Here is a 14,145-nt window from a genome sequence, read left to right on the forward strand (position 1 = left end):
AAGTTGTTTGTGTGTGTGTTACAAATTGGTGCTTCCCTGTATCTGTGTCCCTCTTTATTGGTGAAAGATGATTGTGGGTTTGAGAGATGTTATTGAAGAACTCCTGGCGTGCTCCCGTTACAGGGCATACTTACTTCAGCCACAGGGTGCCGATTGTAAAGGGCTGAACATTTTGGGTGCATCTACTTTCTGTTGAATGTTGTCAGCTTTCCTGAGCATTGTTGGAACTGCAGTCATCCAGGCAAGAAGAGAGTATTCCATCACACTCTTGACATGCCTTGTGGATTTATTGGTGACATTTAATGCTGGAAGAACCAGAGGACCAGTGGCCAATCAGAAAATACTTTCTCATGACACAGGAAATGAAGATTAATGTCCCAGCTGCAGCCTGAGAACAGTCAACTTCACGAAGATGGTAATCAGAAGCTGTGAAACAAGAGAGGTTAAGCACAAGTGCAGCAGCACCAGGACACGTGCCACGTATTCACAGGGTGAGTGTTAGATGGTGAATGAAGAGGATTCCTCATTATCAAACCCTTGTTTCCTCACCTGGAAATCATAGAAATGTAAAGAGTCCTGTTATGTTTTGTAATTCCAAAACATAAATCTAATTGAAGTAAGAGCAGAGAGCAGGGAATAATGTTTTAGTTTCATATATACTTTAAGTGCAGTGCACATGATCACATGGTAGCATCATGATTTATGCAGTTCACATACTTTTACATAACCCAGAATGAATTATTTAAACCAGGAATTCCCAACCTGGGGTCCACAGATCCCTTGCTTAATGGTATTGGTTTAAAAGAACAAGAATGCTGAATCAAGTATTTACAATATTACTGAAATATTACATACACAACACGTCTCCCTGCCTAGCTCTTAACTCCAATTCAATATAGAATGCATCTCAACTTGTGTATACAGTATATACAGTATACTACATAATACAGGTACTCTATAAACATCTATTACATCCATAGCAGAGTAAATTTTAAATTGTCTCATTCAGGCCAAAGGATTTAATCATTCTGGAGGATTTCTTCCTCTTGTGGGATAGCATCTTTCCTGACAAGGAAGGCAGGTGAGACTTTTGGCTGTGAAAGCAATCTCAGATTCTGGGGCCTCCTCCATGGTGGTCGTATGAGTTGACTCTGAGACTGTAGGGCGTGGTTCTGACACCTCTGGACGCCTTTCTTCATCTCTGGATGTTTTTCTCTCTGAATCTACTTCAAACCTTGCTTCTCTTCTGGTCTTGGCTTCCTTCTCTCTCTCTCTCTCTCTCTCTCTCTCTCTCTCTCTCTCTATCCTGCCCTTTCTCTTTCTTACGTTCCTGGGAGTTGACTCTGAGTTTGCAGAAAGTGGGGCTGGCAGCTCTGGACACCTTTTTTCTTCTTTTCTCGGCTTTCCTCTCTGGATCTACTTCAATCCTTGCTTCTCTCTCTGTCCTGTCTCATTTCTCTGTCTTTATCCTGCTCTTTTTCTTTCTCACATTCCTTCTCTCTTTTACAGATTTCTATTTCTCACTCGTGTTATTTCTCTTTATCTTTTCTCTCCTTTTTAACTTCTTGTCTTTCAATTTCTCACCTTCCTTTTTCTTCTCGTTTCTTGTACAGTATCTCTGATTTTGCTAATTTCTCAAGAAATTAGGTCTCGTTTATGCCATCCTCCTCCTTTTCCTTTTTCTTCTTTCTAGTTTGTGCATCTTGGTCTTGGGAAGGAGCATTTAGTTAACTGGAGTATTCTCTTATTATTCCTTCTATTTCTCCCTTTACAATCTGATCTCTTCTGTTGGTTTCCTCATCCACAACCTCATCTGATGATTCCTCTGTTTTTGTATCTCCATTGACTCCTTTCATTTTGGCCTTCCATTCATCCAGTTGTGCTTTGGTCTTTGCATCTACTTTTACAGGCAGTTTTTAATCTCCCACTTGAAGTTCCTGCAGTAACATTAATACATGCAGAGTAGATTCTGGTTTTTTATACTAACAAAAGCTGAATGTTTGCAAATTCCCTGAAGCTCTCTGAACTCACTTCCAGCTTAAAACCAACCCACATTTTGCAAGTAACTGCCTGATTAGCATTTCAGAAGCTTTCTCAAATATGTTGCCTACAAAAATTGATGTAGTCGGACCACTGCTTTTGTCACTTTCATGATTCCTCTGAACAGCATGGTCCTTCCTTGGCCCAATATGCTTTCCAACCAGAGGCACAGAGGTTGGCACCAACACCTCTTTGCAAAGGTTCATGGTTTTTGACATGGAGACAGTTGTGGCATTATCCAGTACCTTTCTTAATGCATTTTCAGTTGGCTTCATTGCAGGGGATGTGGCTTGCAAATGGTAGATGGACCTCCAATCAAATTGTAGTTACCTTAGCAAATTATGTCCCCACAAAGCCGCCCCTCCTATCTTTAACACATACAAACCGAAAATGGCTTGTTGGTTGGTGGATTTAATCGTTACAAATGTCATTCCCATAGGAGTTACCTTTTCCCCAGTATAAGTTCTTAGTTGTATATCTGTAGGCTTCAGTTCAGTATCTTTGAAATGCTGTTCAAACTCATTTTGTGGAATGACTGGAACAGCTGAATCAGTGAATCAAAAATTCCATTTTAATCAATTTTCCGTTTACTTCTGGTGTAAGCCATATTGCTTGTCTACTGCTAATTTTGACATTGTAAATCTTAAGGCTACCTAGTCCTGTGTCACCTCAGATTTTTTTCATCAACAGCATGCTGATAAGTGCAACTTGACCTTTTAGATGACCTCGTCCCATTTATTTTTGTCTGCCCAACGTGCTGTTTGTATATGTCCTACGTTGTTGCAATTTCTGCAAGTTTCACCTTTAAATCTGCAATGATCTGGTGCGTATGAGACCCTGCCACCTGCCACAATTGTAACACAATTTGGCCAGGCAGGTTTCTGTTTAGAGTTTCCAATTTTGTTCGAACTCACTCAACCTGACTGCAACTCAATTGTGTCTCTGTTTGCTGTTTCTATCGATATTTCAAGTGTTCTTTTAAATGTGAGTTGTGCTTCAGTTAAGAGCAGTTTCTGAATGCTTTCTTGTAAGATTCCACTAACTATATGATCTCTCAGTATATCATTAAGCCCATCACCGAACTGACAATGCTCAGACAATCTCTTCAATTCAGCCACATAAGCCCATAAGATACAGGAGCAGAATTAGGCCATGCAGCCCATTGAGTCTGCTCCACCATTCCTTCATTGTTGATCCTGGATCCCACTCAACCCACTATATCCCACTATACACCTGCCTTCTCGCCATATCCTTTGATGTCCTGACTGATCAGGAAACTACCAACCTCTGTCTTAAATACACCCATGGACTTGGCCCCCACCACAGTCTGTGGCAGAGCACTCCACAAATTTGCTATTCTCTGGCTAAAAAGAAATTCCTCCTTACCTCTGTTCTAAAGGGTTGCCCCTCAGTTTTGATGCTGTGCCCTCTAGTTCTGGACACCCACAGCATAGGAAGCATCCTCTCCACATCCACCCTATCAAGTCCTTTCAACATTCGGTAGGTTTCAATCAGATACCCCCCAAATTCTTCTAAATTCCAGTGAATACAGGCCCAAAGCTGCCAAATGCTCTTCATATGTTAACCCCTTCATTCCTGGAATCATCCTCTTGAACCTCCTCTGGACTCTCTTCAATGACAACATGTCCTTTCTGAGATATGGGGCCCAAAACTGTTGACAACACTCTCAGTGTGGCCTGACTAGTCTTATGAAGGCTCAGCATTATCTCCTTGCTTTTATATTCTATTCCCTTTGAAATAAATGCCAACATTGCATTTGCCTTCTTTACCACAGACGCAACCTGTGAATCAACCTTCTGGGGGTCTTGCATGAGGACTCCTAAGTCCCTCTGCACCTCTGATGTTTGAACCATCCCCCATTTAGATAATAGTTCATACTATTGTTCCTTTTACCAAAATGCATTATCATACATTTCCCAACACTGTATTCCATCTGCCACTTTTTTGCCCATTCTTCCAATCTGTCTAAGTCCTGTTGCAATCGCATTGTTTCCTCAGCACTACTTACCCCTGCACCTATCTTTGTATCATCTGCAGACTTTGTCACAAAGCCATCAATTCCAATATCTAAGTAATTGAGAAAACAATGTGAAAAGCAGCAGTCCCAATATTGACCCCTGAGGAACACCACCAGTCACCGGCAGGCAACCAGAAAAGGCCCTTTTTATTCCCACTCACTGCCTCCTGCCTGTCAGTCATTCCTCTATCCATGCCACTATCTTTCCTGTAACGCCATAGGGTTTTATCTTGTTAAGCAGCCTCATCTGTGGCACCTTATCAAGTGCCTTCTGAAGATCTGAAGGTCTGAAGATTCTGAAGATCTGAAGATCCCCTGCCTCTCCTTTGTCCACCCTGCTTGTTACTTCCTCAAAGAACTCTAACAGATTTGTCAGGTAAGATTTCCCTTTACAGAAACCACGCTGACTTTGACTTTGACTATCATTAGTCTCCAAGTACCCTGAACCCTCATCCTCAACAATGGACTCCAACACTTTCCCAACCACTGAGGTTTGGCTAAATGGCCTATAATTTCCTCTCTTTTGTCTTCCTCCCTTCTTAAAGAGTGGAGCGACATTTACAATCTTCCAGTCCTCTGGGACCATGCCAGAATCAAGTGATTCTTGAAAGATCATTACTAATGCATCTGTTATCTCTTCAGCAACCTCTCTCAGGACTCTTTGTAATTCCTTTGTATTCCTTTGTAATAGCAATGGCACTCACTCCTGCTTGCTGACGCTCATGAACCTCTGGCACACTGCTAGTGTCTTCTACAGTGAAGACAGATGTAAAGTATCCATTAAGTTCATCTGCCATTTCTTTGTCCCCCATTACTACCTCACCAGCATCATTTTCCAGTGATCCAATATCAACTCTCACCTTCCTTTATAACTAAAAAAAACTTTTGGTATCCTGCTTTATACTATTGGCTAGTTTGCTCTCATATTTCATCTTTTCCCTTCTTACAGCTTTTTAGTTGCCTTTTGTTGGATTTTAAAAGCTTCCCAATCATCCAACTTCCCATTCACTTTTGCTATCTTAGATGCCTTTTCCTTGGCTTTTATACAATCCTTAACATTGTCAGCCACGGTTGACATTCCCATGCCATTTGAGAACTTCTTCCTCTGTGGGACATATCTGTCCTGCACCTTGTGAACTATTCCCAGAAACTTCAACCATTTCTGCTCTGCCATCATCCCTGCCTTCCTGTTGATTCCACGTATGAAACCTGAAGTGTTCTGCAATCAACAATGGGTTTGGTTCTAAATGTTCTTGCATTGCTTTGAAGATATCAGCAAAACTCATTTTGGCTGGTTTGATTGGAGCAGTTAAACCTCTAATCAAACTGTATGCCTTTAAATCCAATCCACTTAGCAAAACAGGCACTTGCTTTCTCAGCAGCTCTTTGATTTGCTTTAAAATACTGCTCACTTTTCTCTGTACACAATATCCAGTTGTCATTTTTATATTCAAACATGTCAATCTTTCTGATGTAGCAAGCCATTTCTGCTCTTTTATATATAGGAAGGTGACAGTAACGCAAATAACTATGCATTGTAACAGTGGTATGCAGAAAATATCTCTTGAAGTGGATAGGCAACAGCAGCAGAAGACCACAAACATACACTCAGTGGCCACATCATTAGTTATCAGTCTCAGGCCAACTTGCAGTCTTCACGGGGTGAAACCATGAAAAGCATCTGGCCCAGACAGGGTACCTGACCAAGTACTAAGATCCTGTGCTGATCAAGTGGTGGAAGTGTTCACTGAGATCTTTAACCTCTTGCTTCGGCAGTCTGAGTTAACTACCTGCTTCTTGCAGGCTTCAATTATACAAGTGTCTAAGAAGAATGTGGTAATCTGTTTCAGTGACTATCATCCAGTAACACTTACATCCACAGTGATGAAGTGTCTTGAGAGGTTGGTGATGAAACATATCAACTCCTGCCTGAGAAGTGACTTGGATCCGCTCCATTTTGCCTACCAGAGCAACAGGTCCACAGCAGATGCCACTTCATTGGCTCTTCACTCATCCCTGGAATACCTGGACAGCAAAGATGTACACATCAGGATGCTCTTCATCAACTACAGCTCAGCATTCAATACCATCATCCCCTCAAGACTAATCAATAAGCTCCTACACCTTTGTCTTAATACTTCATTGTGCAATTGGATCCTTGATTTTCTCACTTGCAGACCGCGGTCAGTTCAGATTGGCAACAATCTCCATCAGTACAGGTGCACTACAAGGTTGTGAGCTTAGCCCTCTGCTCTAGTCAGTTTATACTTAAGACTGTGTGGCTAATCACAGCTCCCATGCCATATTCATGTTTGCTGATGCACCTCTGTCATGGGCTGAATCAAAGGTGCTGATGATTAGGAGGGAGATTGGAAATCCGGCTGAGTGGTTCCATAACAACAATCTCTTACTCAATATCAGCAAGACCAAGGAGCTGATTATTGACTTCAGGAGATGGAAACCAGAGGTCCATTCGTTAGTCCTCATCAGAGGATCAGAAGAGGAGAAGGTCATTGAAATGTTCCCACAACTTATGGACTCACTTTCAAGGACTCTTCATCTCATGTTCTCAAAATTTATTTACTTATTATTCTTTCTTTCTTTTTGTATTTGCACAGTTTGTTGTCTTTTGCACACTGGTTGAATGCCCAAATTGGTGTGGTCTTTTATTGACTCTATTATGGTTATTATTCCATTATAGATTTTTGAGTAGGCCTGTAAAAAAAGAATCTCAGAGTTGTCTGTCTTTCTCCCTCTGTCTCTTCCACTCTCTTTAGAGGTAATTTAGCCTCTGAAGAGTGCCAAACTTTCAGTATTGCCCTGACTCACTGTCTGCTCAATAGACTCCATGTATCTTACTGTCTTTTTTAACTAAAAAAAAAAATCCCATTCCTTAACAATATTCAGTGATTTGGTCCCTACAGCTCTCACTTTGCTCTTAAATGGTGCACCAATATCCTGTTTCTGTGACCTCTCATTCTAGAAATCCCAGCCAGGGGAAATATCCTCCTCAAACCCAGTTTGCCAAGAGCTGTCAGAATTTTGTAAAGTTCAGTTAGATCCCCTTTCAATTTTCAAAGTCCTAATAGATCAAGGCTTTAAGTGAAGAGACCAAAACTAATTTACTAATTATTTACTTGTGCTCCCCACCTTCATTGGATTCCAGGTTCCCTTACATTTTTGGAAGCTATCTACAGTACGTCTACTTCAATGAGGACAGAACCAAAGGATTTGATTAATGTCTGTCTTATATTTTATAACCTCTAATTGGTATCCTCCATGTGGAAATATATGCTTAAAATATACCCTGTCAAACATTTACATAATTTTAATTACCTCTGCTGTATTATGTCCAGAGAAAAGGCACAGAGTGTTTTTCATGATCAAGATGAGGTTGTGTTAGAATCAACTTGAAAAGAGTCTAACTAGTTTACATCACAGCTACCCTTCATGTAAGTCAGGACTTAGATAAATGAGCACTCAGATCTGTAGGGAGAACAGAGATATGACCTAAATTTTACTGGTAGCATTAATTATTTAAATAGATTGATTAATGAGAAGATTAAAACATTAACAATTGATTTTAAAACTCCAAGTCTGCACAGTTTTTATACAATCAAGTAACTTGGTCAACTCTCCAGGTAAATGGTTCCAGGTGCATCTGCCTAACTGTCCCTGCAGAGTAGTCCTTCATACACTCCGTGGCCACTTTATTAGGTACACCTGTACACCCACTTGTTAATGCAAATATCTAATCAGCCGATCATGTGGCAACAACTCAGTGCATTAAAGCATGTTGACATGGTCAAGAGGTTCAGTCGATGTTTGGGCCAAACATCAGAATCGAGAAGAAATGTGATCTAGGTGAATTTGACCATGGAATGATTGTTGGTGCCAGATGGGGTGGTTTGAGTATCTCAGAAACTGCTCATCTCCTGGGATTTTCACACACAACAATTTCTAGCGTTTACAGAGAGTGGTGTGAAAAACAAAAAAAAACTTCCAGTACCGTGGGTGAAAATGCCTTATTATTGAGAGAAGTCAGAGGAGAATGGCCAGGTGGGTTCAAACTGACTAGAAGATGGCAGTAACTCAACTAGCCATGTGTTACAACAGTGGTGTGCAGAAGAACATCTCTGAACATAGCACACTGAACCTTAAGTGAATGGGTTGTAGCAGCAGAAGACCACAAACATATATGCAATGGCTATTTTATTAGGTCCAGGGGGTACCTAATAAAGTGGCTACTGAGTGTATTTTGCCTTCTCGTGAACAGAAAGCAGATGTCCTCTGCAAATAGTCTTATTGGTATTATTTGATACCTAATTTGTTTGAACACTTTAAACAACATTGAGAGTTTGATCCTTTGAAGGTCACAAGAGTAAGCTGTACTGTTTACTTGGAAGTTCCTGGGGAGCTGTGAACTAGCTACTTGATATCTATCTATTTATTATGCATTATTATTTATTTGCTGTTTAAATAGAATGGCAAAGTGCATTGGTTAAGCTGCACAGATGCTACTTTTAACAGTTACAAAACGGAATGACTAAATATCTCTGGTTTACTCTCCTGAAAGCAATTCTTGTTTTGGGACAGGGTAAAGCCATCATCCAATTCTATTCACACTTATTCAAATGGAGTCTTAATTCAATCAGCAGCATTCGAAAGATAATTTATTTTCTCCTCTGTGATATTGCCCAAATCTGTACCAACTGAAACACTCGTCCTTGCCTTTGTTACATTTAAACTTAGCTAAACAATTCACTTCAAAACTTATAGAGTCATAGGGCTCTACAGCATAGAAACAGACCCTTTGGCCCAACTTGTCTGTGCTGAAATATTATTCTGCCTAGTTCCATCAACCAGCACCTGACCATAGACCTCCACACCCTTCCCATTTGTATACTTATCCAAACTTCTCTTAAATATTGACTGTTTTCTTTATTCTACCTATCATAAAGTTGAGGCCATCCAAAACTCTCATACATACTGGGTGTTAAATCATAACAAGCCTTTTCAATATCCAGACCATGTGTTTGCTGATCTCTTTTGGTTTCCAGCTAGGCCACACCTCAATAAACTTGTTAAATCCCTCCAGTGACCAACTCTTTCCTGCCTCTGTAACTTTTTTTTAGTCTAATGCAAGGATTCCCAACCTTTTTTATGCCGTGGAACCTTACCATTAAGCGAGGGGTCCGTGGACCCCAGCTTGGGAACCCCTGGACTAATGAGATATCCATGTCCTGACATATCTAGCTCCTTACTCATTTTGGAGTTTAATCACTCCACTATTGACTACCTCACAACACAACAGCAAGTGCCCAGCATATGAAGACCTGTGCAGAGCTCACTTTTTGCTAATCCACTATAGATAGAAACCTTTGTACAGTACATTGCTGAATATAAGATCGAATAGGTTTGACTTTGTTTTAGTTCACATTACTTTTCTCAGACCCAATCTGGTCACTAAGTCCTTCAGCACAATCATTTAATGATGGATATTGAATTGCTATACACTGAGCATACTATTTATAGTGCTTCTTCCAAGTGGTATTCAACATCAAGGAACACTGGATTCATCGATTGGGTGTAGGCAATAAGTGGTAATCATGGGAGTGCTTCATTGCCTACATCTGGCCAGGTGCGATGGGATTTCATGTAGTACAGCACCAATGCTGAGGACATCCAGGGCTACTCCCTCCCACTGAGCCATCCTCTCTGGTGGGTGTGGCAGAATATACACAGGGATTGTTGACGTCCAGATCAAGGGTCTCAACATGAAACATTGATTGTCCATTTCCTTCTACAGATGCTGCTTGACCTGTTGAGTTCCTTCAGCAATTTGTTTATTGCTCAGAGTTTCCCTTTTGTTTCTCTTTTCTTCTTTCCAAATTCTGATTAAGGTCTTTGGACCTGAACTGTTCACTGTTTCTCTATCCACAGATGCTGCCTGACCTGCTGAGTGTTTCCTACAATTTCAGGTTCAAGAAATTCTCTATTTCCCTTCAACCATTTTGTTCTTCAAAAAGTCTAATCACTACAGTTTAGCAATACCATGAACACTTTAACCACTTTGCGCTAAAATAGACTTTGTACTTTTTGTTCTAATTATGTTTTCTTGCAAAAATAGTGTTGAATTTATGTTTTTCTTATGAATACTGCTTATATGATACTACAGTATATGCCCGTGATGCTGCTACAAGTAGGTTTTTCATTACACCTGTGCACATATGTACCTGTGCAGATGGCATTAAACTGGACTTTGACTTTTATTTCATACTTCTGGTATCTGCTGCTTTTTGATTTACGGTCTTATTCCACATCTGTTCTAGTGTAGTAGTTGCTGTAAATCACTGCCAAGCAGAACTGAGAGTCATAAATTAAACAAGCACTGACCAGAATGAGTCTCCAGTGGGCAAAGAGAAGGATTAAGTTTGAACTAAAAAAAAGGGTTGGGGATGCTGATCGTATTAGAAATATATTTTAAGATTATGCTAGTATTAAATAAATTTATTTCAAAATTAATGATTTTGATAAGTGCTACAATATGGTAGTGTAGTGGGTTAGCATATCGCCTTACAGTGCCAATGGCCCAGGTTCAATTCCTGCCGCTGCTTGTAAGGAGTTTGTACATTCTCCCCATGACTGCGTGGGTTGCCTCTTGGTGCTCCGGTTTCCTCCCACATTCCAAAGATGTACCAGTTAGTACCATTGTAACTTGTCCCATGATTAGGTTAGTATTAAATTTGGGGGGTTGCTGGGCGATGGGGCTCAAAGGGCAGGAAGGGCCTGTTCCGCACTGTATGTCAAAAAGTAAGTAAATAAATAATAGACTGGGCGACAAAGCAATAACAGCAAAACAAGCCCTGTTCCTCCATCCCAATACGCATACACATTTCCTTAACGCCAGGACAGGTCGCCTTTGGCCTCCAGCGGACTTGTGGATTCACAGACATCGGGCTTTCGACTTCCCCAGCAGACCTGCGGATATTCACAGACTCCAGGCTCCAGACTTGGGCCTCAAATTATGTATGGACTTCCGATCAACCTTCAGACTTCAATCTAGACTTCCAAACAACCTTCAGTTTCGACCCATGACTCGCCAACGATGATGAATGAGGACCCTGGATAAGAAGCCGAATTTGAGCCCGCGAGCTCCACACTCACCGATGACGGGATCCCGAGCACCCTTGCTGGTCTGTGAGCCCTACCTCCACCACGTTCATGAAAGCAGAACAGAGGCATTGGCTCTAGCCTGTCCTATAATTCCCCGTATCCCTGACCCTAAACCCTAACCTGACCCTTAACTGCTCTTTCTGTCCCAAAACTTTATCTACCTAAAATAACAGCTGAGTCTGAGCTGTAACCTTGACAGAGATTTTGGCTTGGAGCTCTAAAGGAGGGGCGCTCTAATTTTAAGGTTATGACTCACTGTTCTGGTGAATCTGCACCCTGTGTTGTTCTGCTGAACACGCTGGGCATGCTATGTTGGCACCGGAACGTGTGGTGAACAATTGAGGGCCGCCCCCACATCTTTGAGTGTGTTGGTTGTTAATGCAAATGACACAGTTCACTGTATATTTCAATGTATGTACATGCACGTGTGAAAAATAAATCTGAATCTTTTTCACGTGTACAGGGTAAGAGAAAGCTGTTGAGATTAAGGGTTAATTATAAATCTCTATGATTCTAAGGATGCATTCAGGATTAGTTCCTGTGCTGTATGTCTCTACACAAAATTTCAGTCAGTCAATTAGAAAGCAGAATGGTTTTGAGTGACTAAAGGGCTTCCTGTTCTATGGCAAAGAAGTGAACTTTGAGGATGAAGTTTTCCCAGATGTAGCTACTCTACTGAGCAGAGTAACGATGGTCAAGGAAAGGTCCAAGAGACTCCATATGGAGAGGTCAATGTGAAAATAAAAGCCAAGAAGAAAAATGCTTCTGTTTGCTGTCTTTCAAGTGTCCTGAACCACTGGTCAAACTTTGGGATCAATTTGCACTTTGTAAAGCAGTGAAAGGATAGAACTTTAGAAGTATCATTAATTAATGGTCATAGATGAATGAACTGTCTGATCCATTGGTAACAGGCTGAAATCATGCTTAAATACACAGTCATCAATATGACAGGAAAATGCAAATAATTGCCATACAAGGGATCAATGTATGTGAGTAAGGGGGAGGGGGGGAGGAGCAAGCAAAGAAATAGACCCAGGAGGAAAACAGAAACAGAGACTATACGAAAGAGTTGGAAATGTACTCAGACAGTTAGAATCCAAAAACAAGAGGAAATAGAACAGCAGACAATAGGGAAAATCCATTAGAGAAGGAGAGACAGAGGTAAAACAAACCAGTAAACCAAAAGGGAGGTTCAAAGAGACACAGTGAGAGACAAGCAACGAGACAGGAGATAGAGAGAAAGAGGGAAACAGGAAGTGAAATAGGAGATAGAAACTGGTTTTTGACTCGAAGTTCTCCATCAGTGAGATCTTGAACTTTCCAGAAGTAATTATAAAATTTCAATGTCACTGCTGCCTATTGACAAAGTAAGAATCCTCCCAAAGCAAGGGGCAGGGATAGCTTTTGCTCACATTAGAAGTGGTGATAGTGAAATATGGGAGATTAGTGCAGAAAGAAATTATAATGACAAACTACACTTGGAGTTATGTGTTGATGTATTTTGGGCAGACTTATTGCAGCACTTAGCCAACTGACTGCACACATCTGCATGAATCCATGAGCATGGTTATCTACCAATCCATCCGAATTCTAAGTTTAATCTACATCTCTGCCTGCATTTCTGTTGTCCTCATTCAGTCAGATTTTATTACTGCAGCCCTACCCAGAAATGTGATCAGAGTATACAATGTTGGGTGCCCAGGGCTATAATTGCTCAAGGAATCCAGGAGTGCTGTTGTGCTGTGAAATTTCTAATGTGCAAATGAGCACCTGGTTTTGTTGAAAGCGTGGGCACCCATTTTTCTTTGGACACTGGTGAAGGAAAATGGTGCAGGTCTTTTCTCATTTGTTCAAATTGTGCCATTATTTCATGGTATACTGTGTTCATGGCCCAGGATGGAGCAATCTAAAGACCATCAGATATAAAAGCAGAATTAGACCATTTGCCCATTGAGTCTGCTCTGCCATTCAATCACAGCTGATTAATTATCCCTTTCAACCTAATTCTCCTGCCTTCTCCCTATAATCTTTGACACTCTTACTAATCAAGAATCTATTAACCCCTGCTTTAAATATACCCAATGACTTAGCCTTCATAGCCGTCTGTGGCAATGAATTCCACAGATTATCAACAAATAATTTGCAGTTATATAGCTCTTTTCACAAAGTCATGATGTTTCATAGAACTTTCCAGATAATGAAAGACATTTGCTGTCTAAATGTAGGAAATACAATTGATAATTTCTGTTCAGCAAGGTGCAACAGGGAGTGATGAGTTAACTTGTTTTAGAGCAATTATGATTCAGGTCACTTGAAAATTCAAATGTTCAAAAAGGTTTATTTATTATCAAAGTATACAACTGTGAAATTCTTCTTCTCCAGATAGCAACAAAACCAAGAAAGAAAAGAACAGCAGTGTGATTATCAACCTCCAAATCCCTTCTCCCTGCACAAAAACAGAACTGGCACATCAATCCCCAAATCCCCCTTCCCTGCATACAAAAAAAAACTGAGAAAGATTTGATGAAAAACACAGAGTATTAAAAACTATAAGACCGAAAGAAAAGTCTACAGTTCAAGTCCATTTCAAAACACAGAAAACCTGGGGAACATTCTCTGGGCACAGCGGCAGGCCTTTCTCTCTCTGGCAGCGAGCAATCCCACTAGCGATCAAAAGGCAGTCTCCTCTTTTGACAGCAGAGCAATCCCCAGTGAATAAAAAGGCAGGCAGATGACACTCACCTACCACATTTGCCTTGATGTTCCATTCGCCCTTGTCACTTTAATTGGCGAACAATGGAAGCTTTAATCAGCAAAATGAAATCAAACATCGGCTGGTGCACTGTCTTGCAGCCTTCTCGCCACGAGGTTCCCGCAAACTGCCTCTGCCT

General features: G+C 40.8%; 1 protein-coding gene and 1 pseudogene across 2 annotated transcripts in view; one reads left to right on the forward strand and one right to left on the reverse strand.

Moving 5' to 3' along the window:
- Positions 1 to 14,145, forward strand: part of LOC132385138 (reticulocyte-binding protein homolog 2a-like) — a 262,129-nt gene that overhangs the window by 81,996 nt on the left and 165,988 nt on the right. Inside the window, exon 1 of one of the 2 annotated variants that reach the window (XM_059956944.1) lies at positions 408 to 491. The exons of the other annotated variant lie outside the window; for it this stretch is intronic. The gene's annotated coding sequence lies outside the window, so the exon portion shown is untranslated. Of the gene's footprint in view, positions 1 to 407; positions 492 to 14,145 lie in introns of those variants that run through there. 2 annotated transcript variants of the gene reach the window in all.
- On the reverse strand, positions 1,024 to 2,246 carry LOC132385043 (RNA-binding protein 25-like; annotated as a pseudogene).

This window comes from Hypanus sabinus, chromosome X2 (genome assembly GCF_030144855.1).
Source record: "Hypanus sabinus isolate sHypSab1 chromosome X2, sHypSab1.hap1, whole genome shotgun sequence".
NCBI lineage: Eukaryota > Metazoa > Chordata > Chondrichthyes > Myliobatiformes > Dasyatidae > Hypanus > Hypanus sabinus.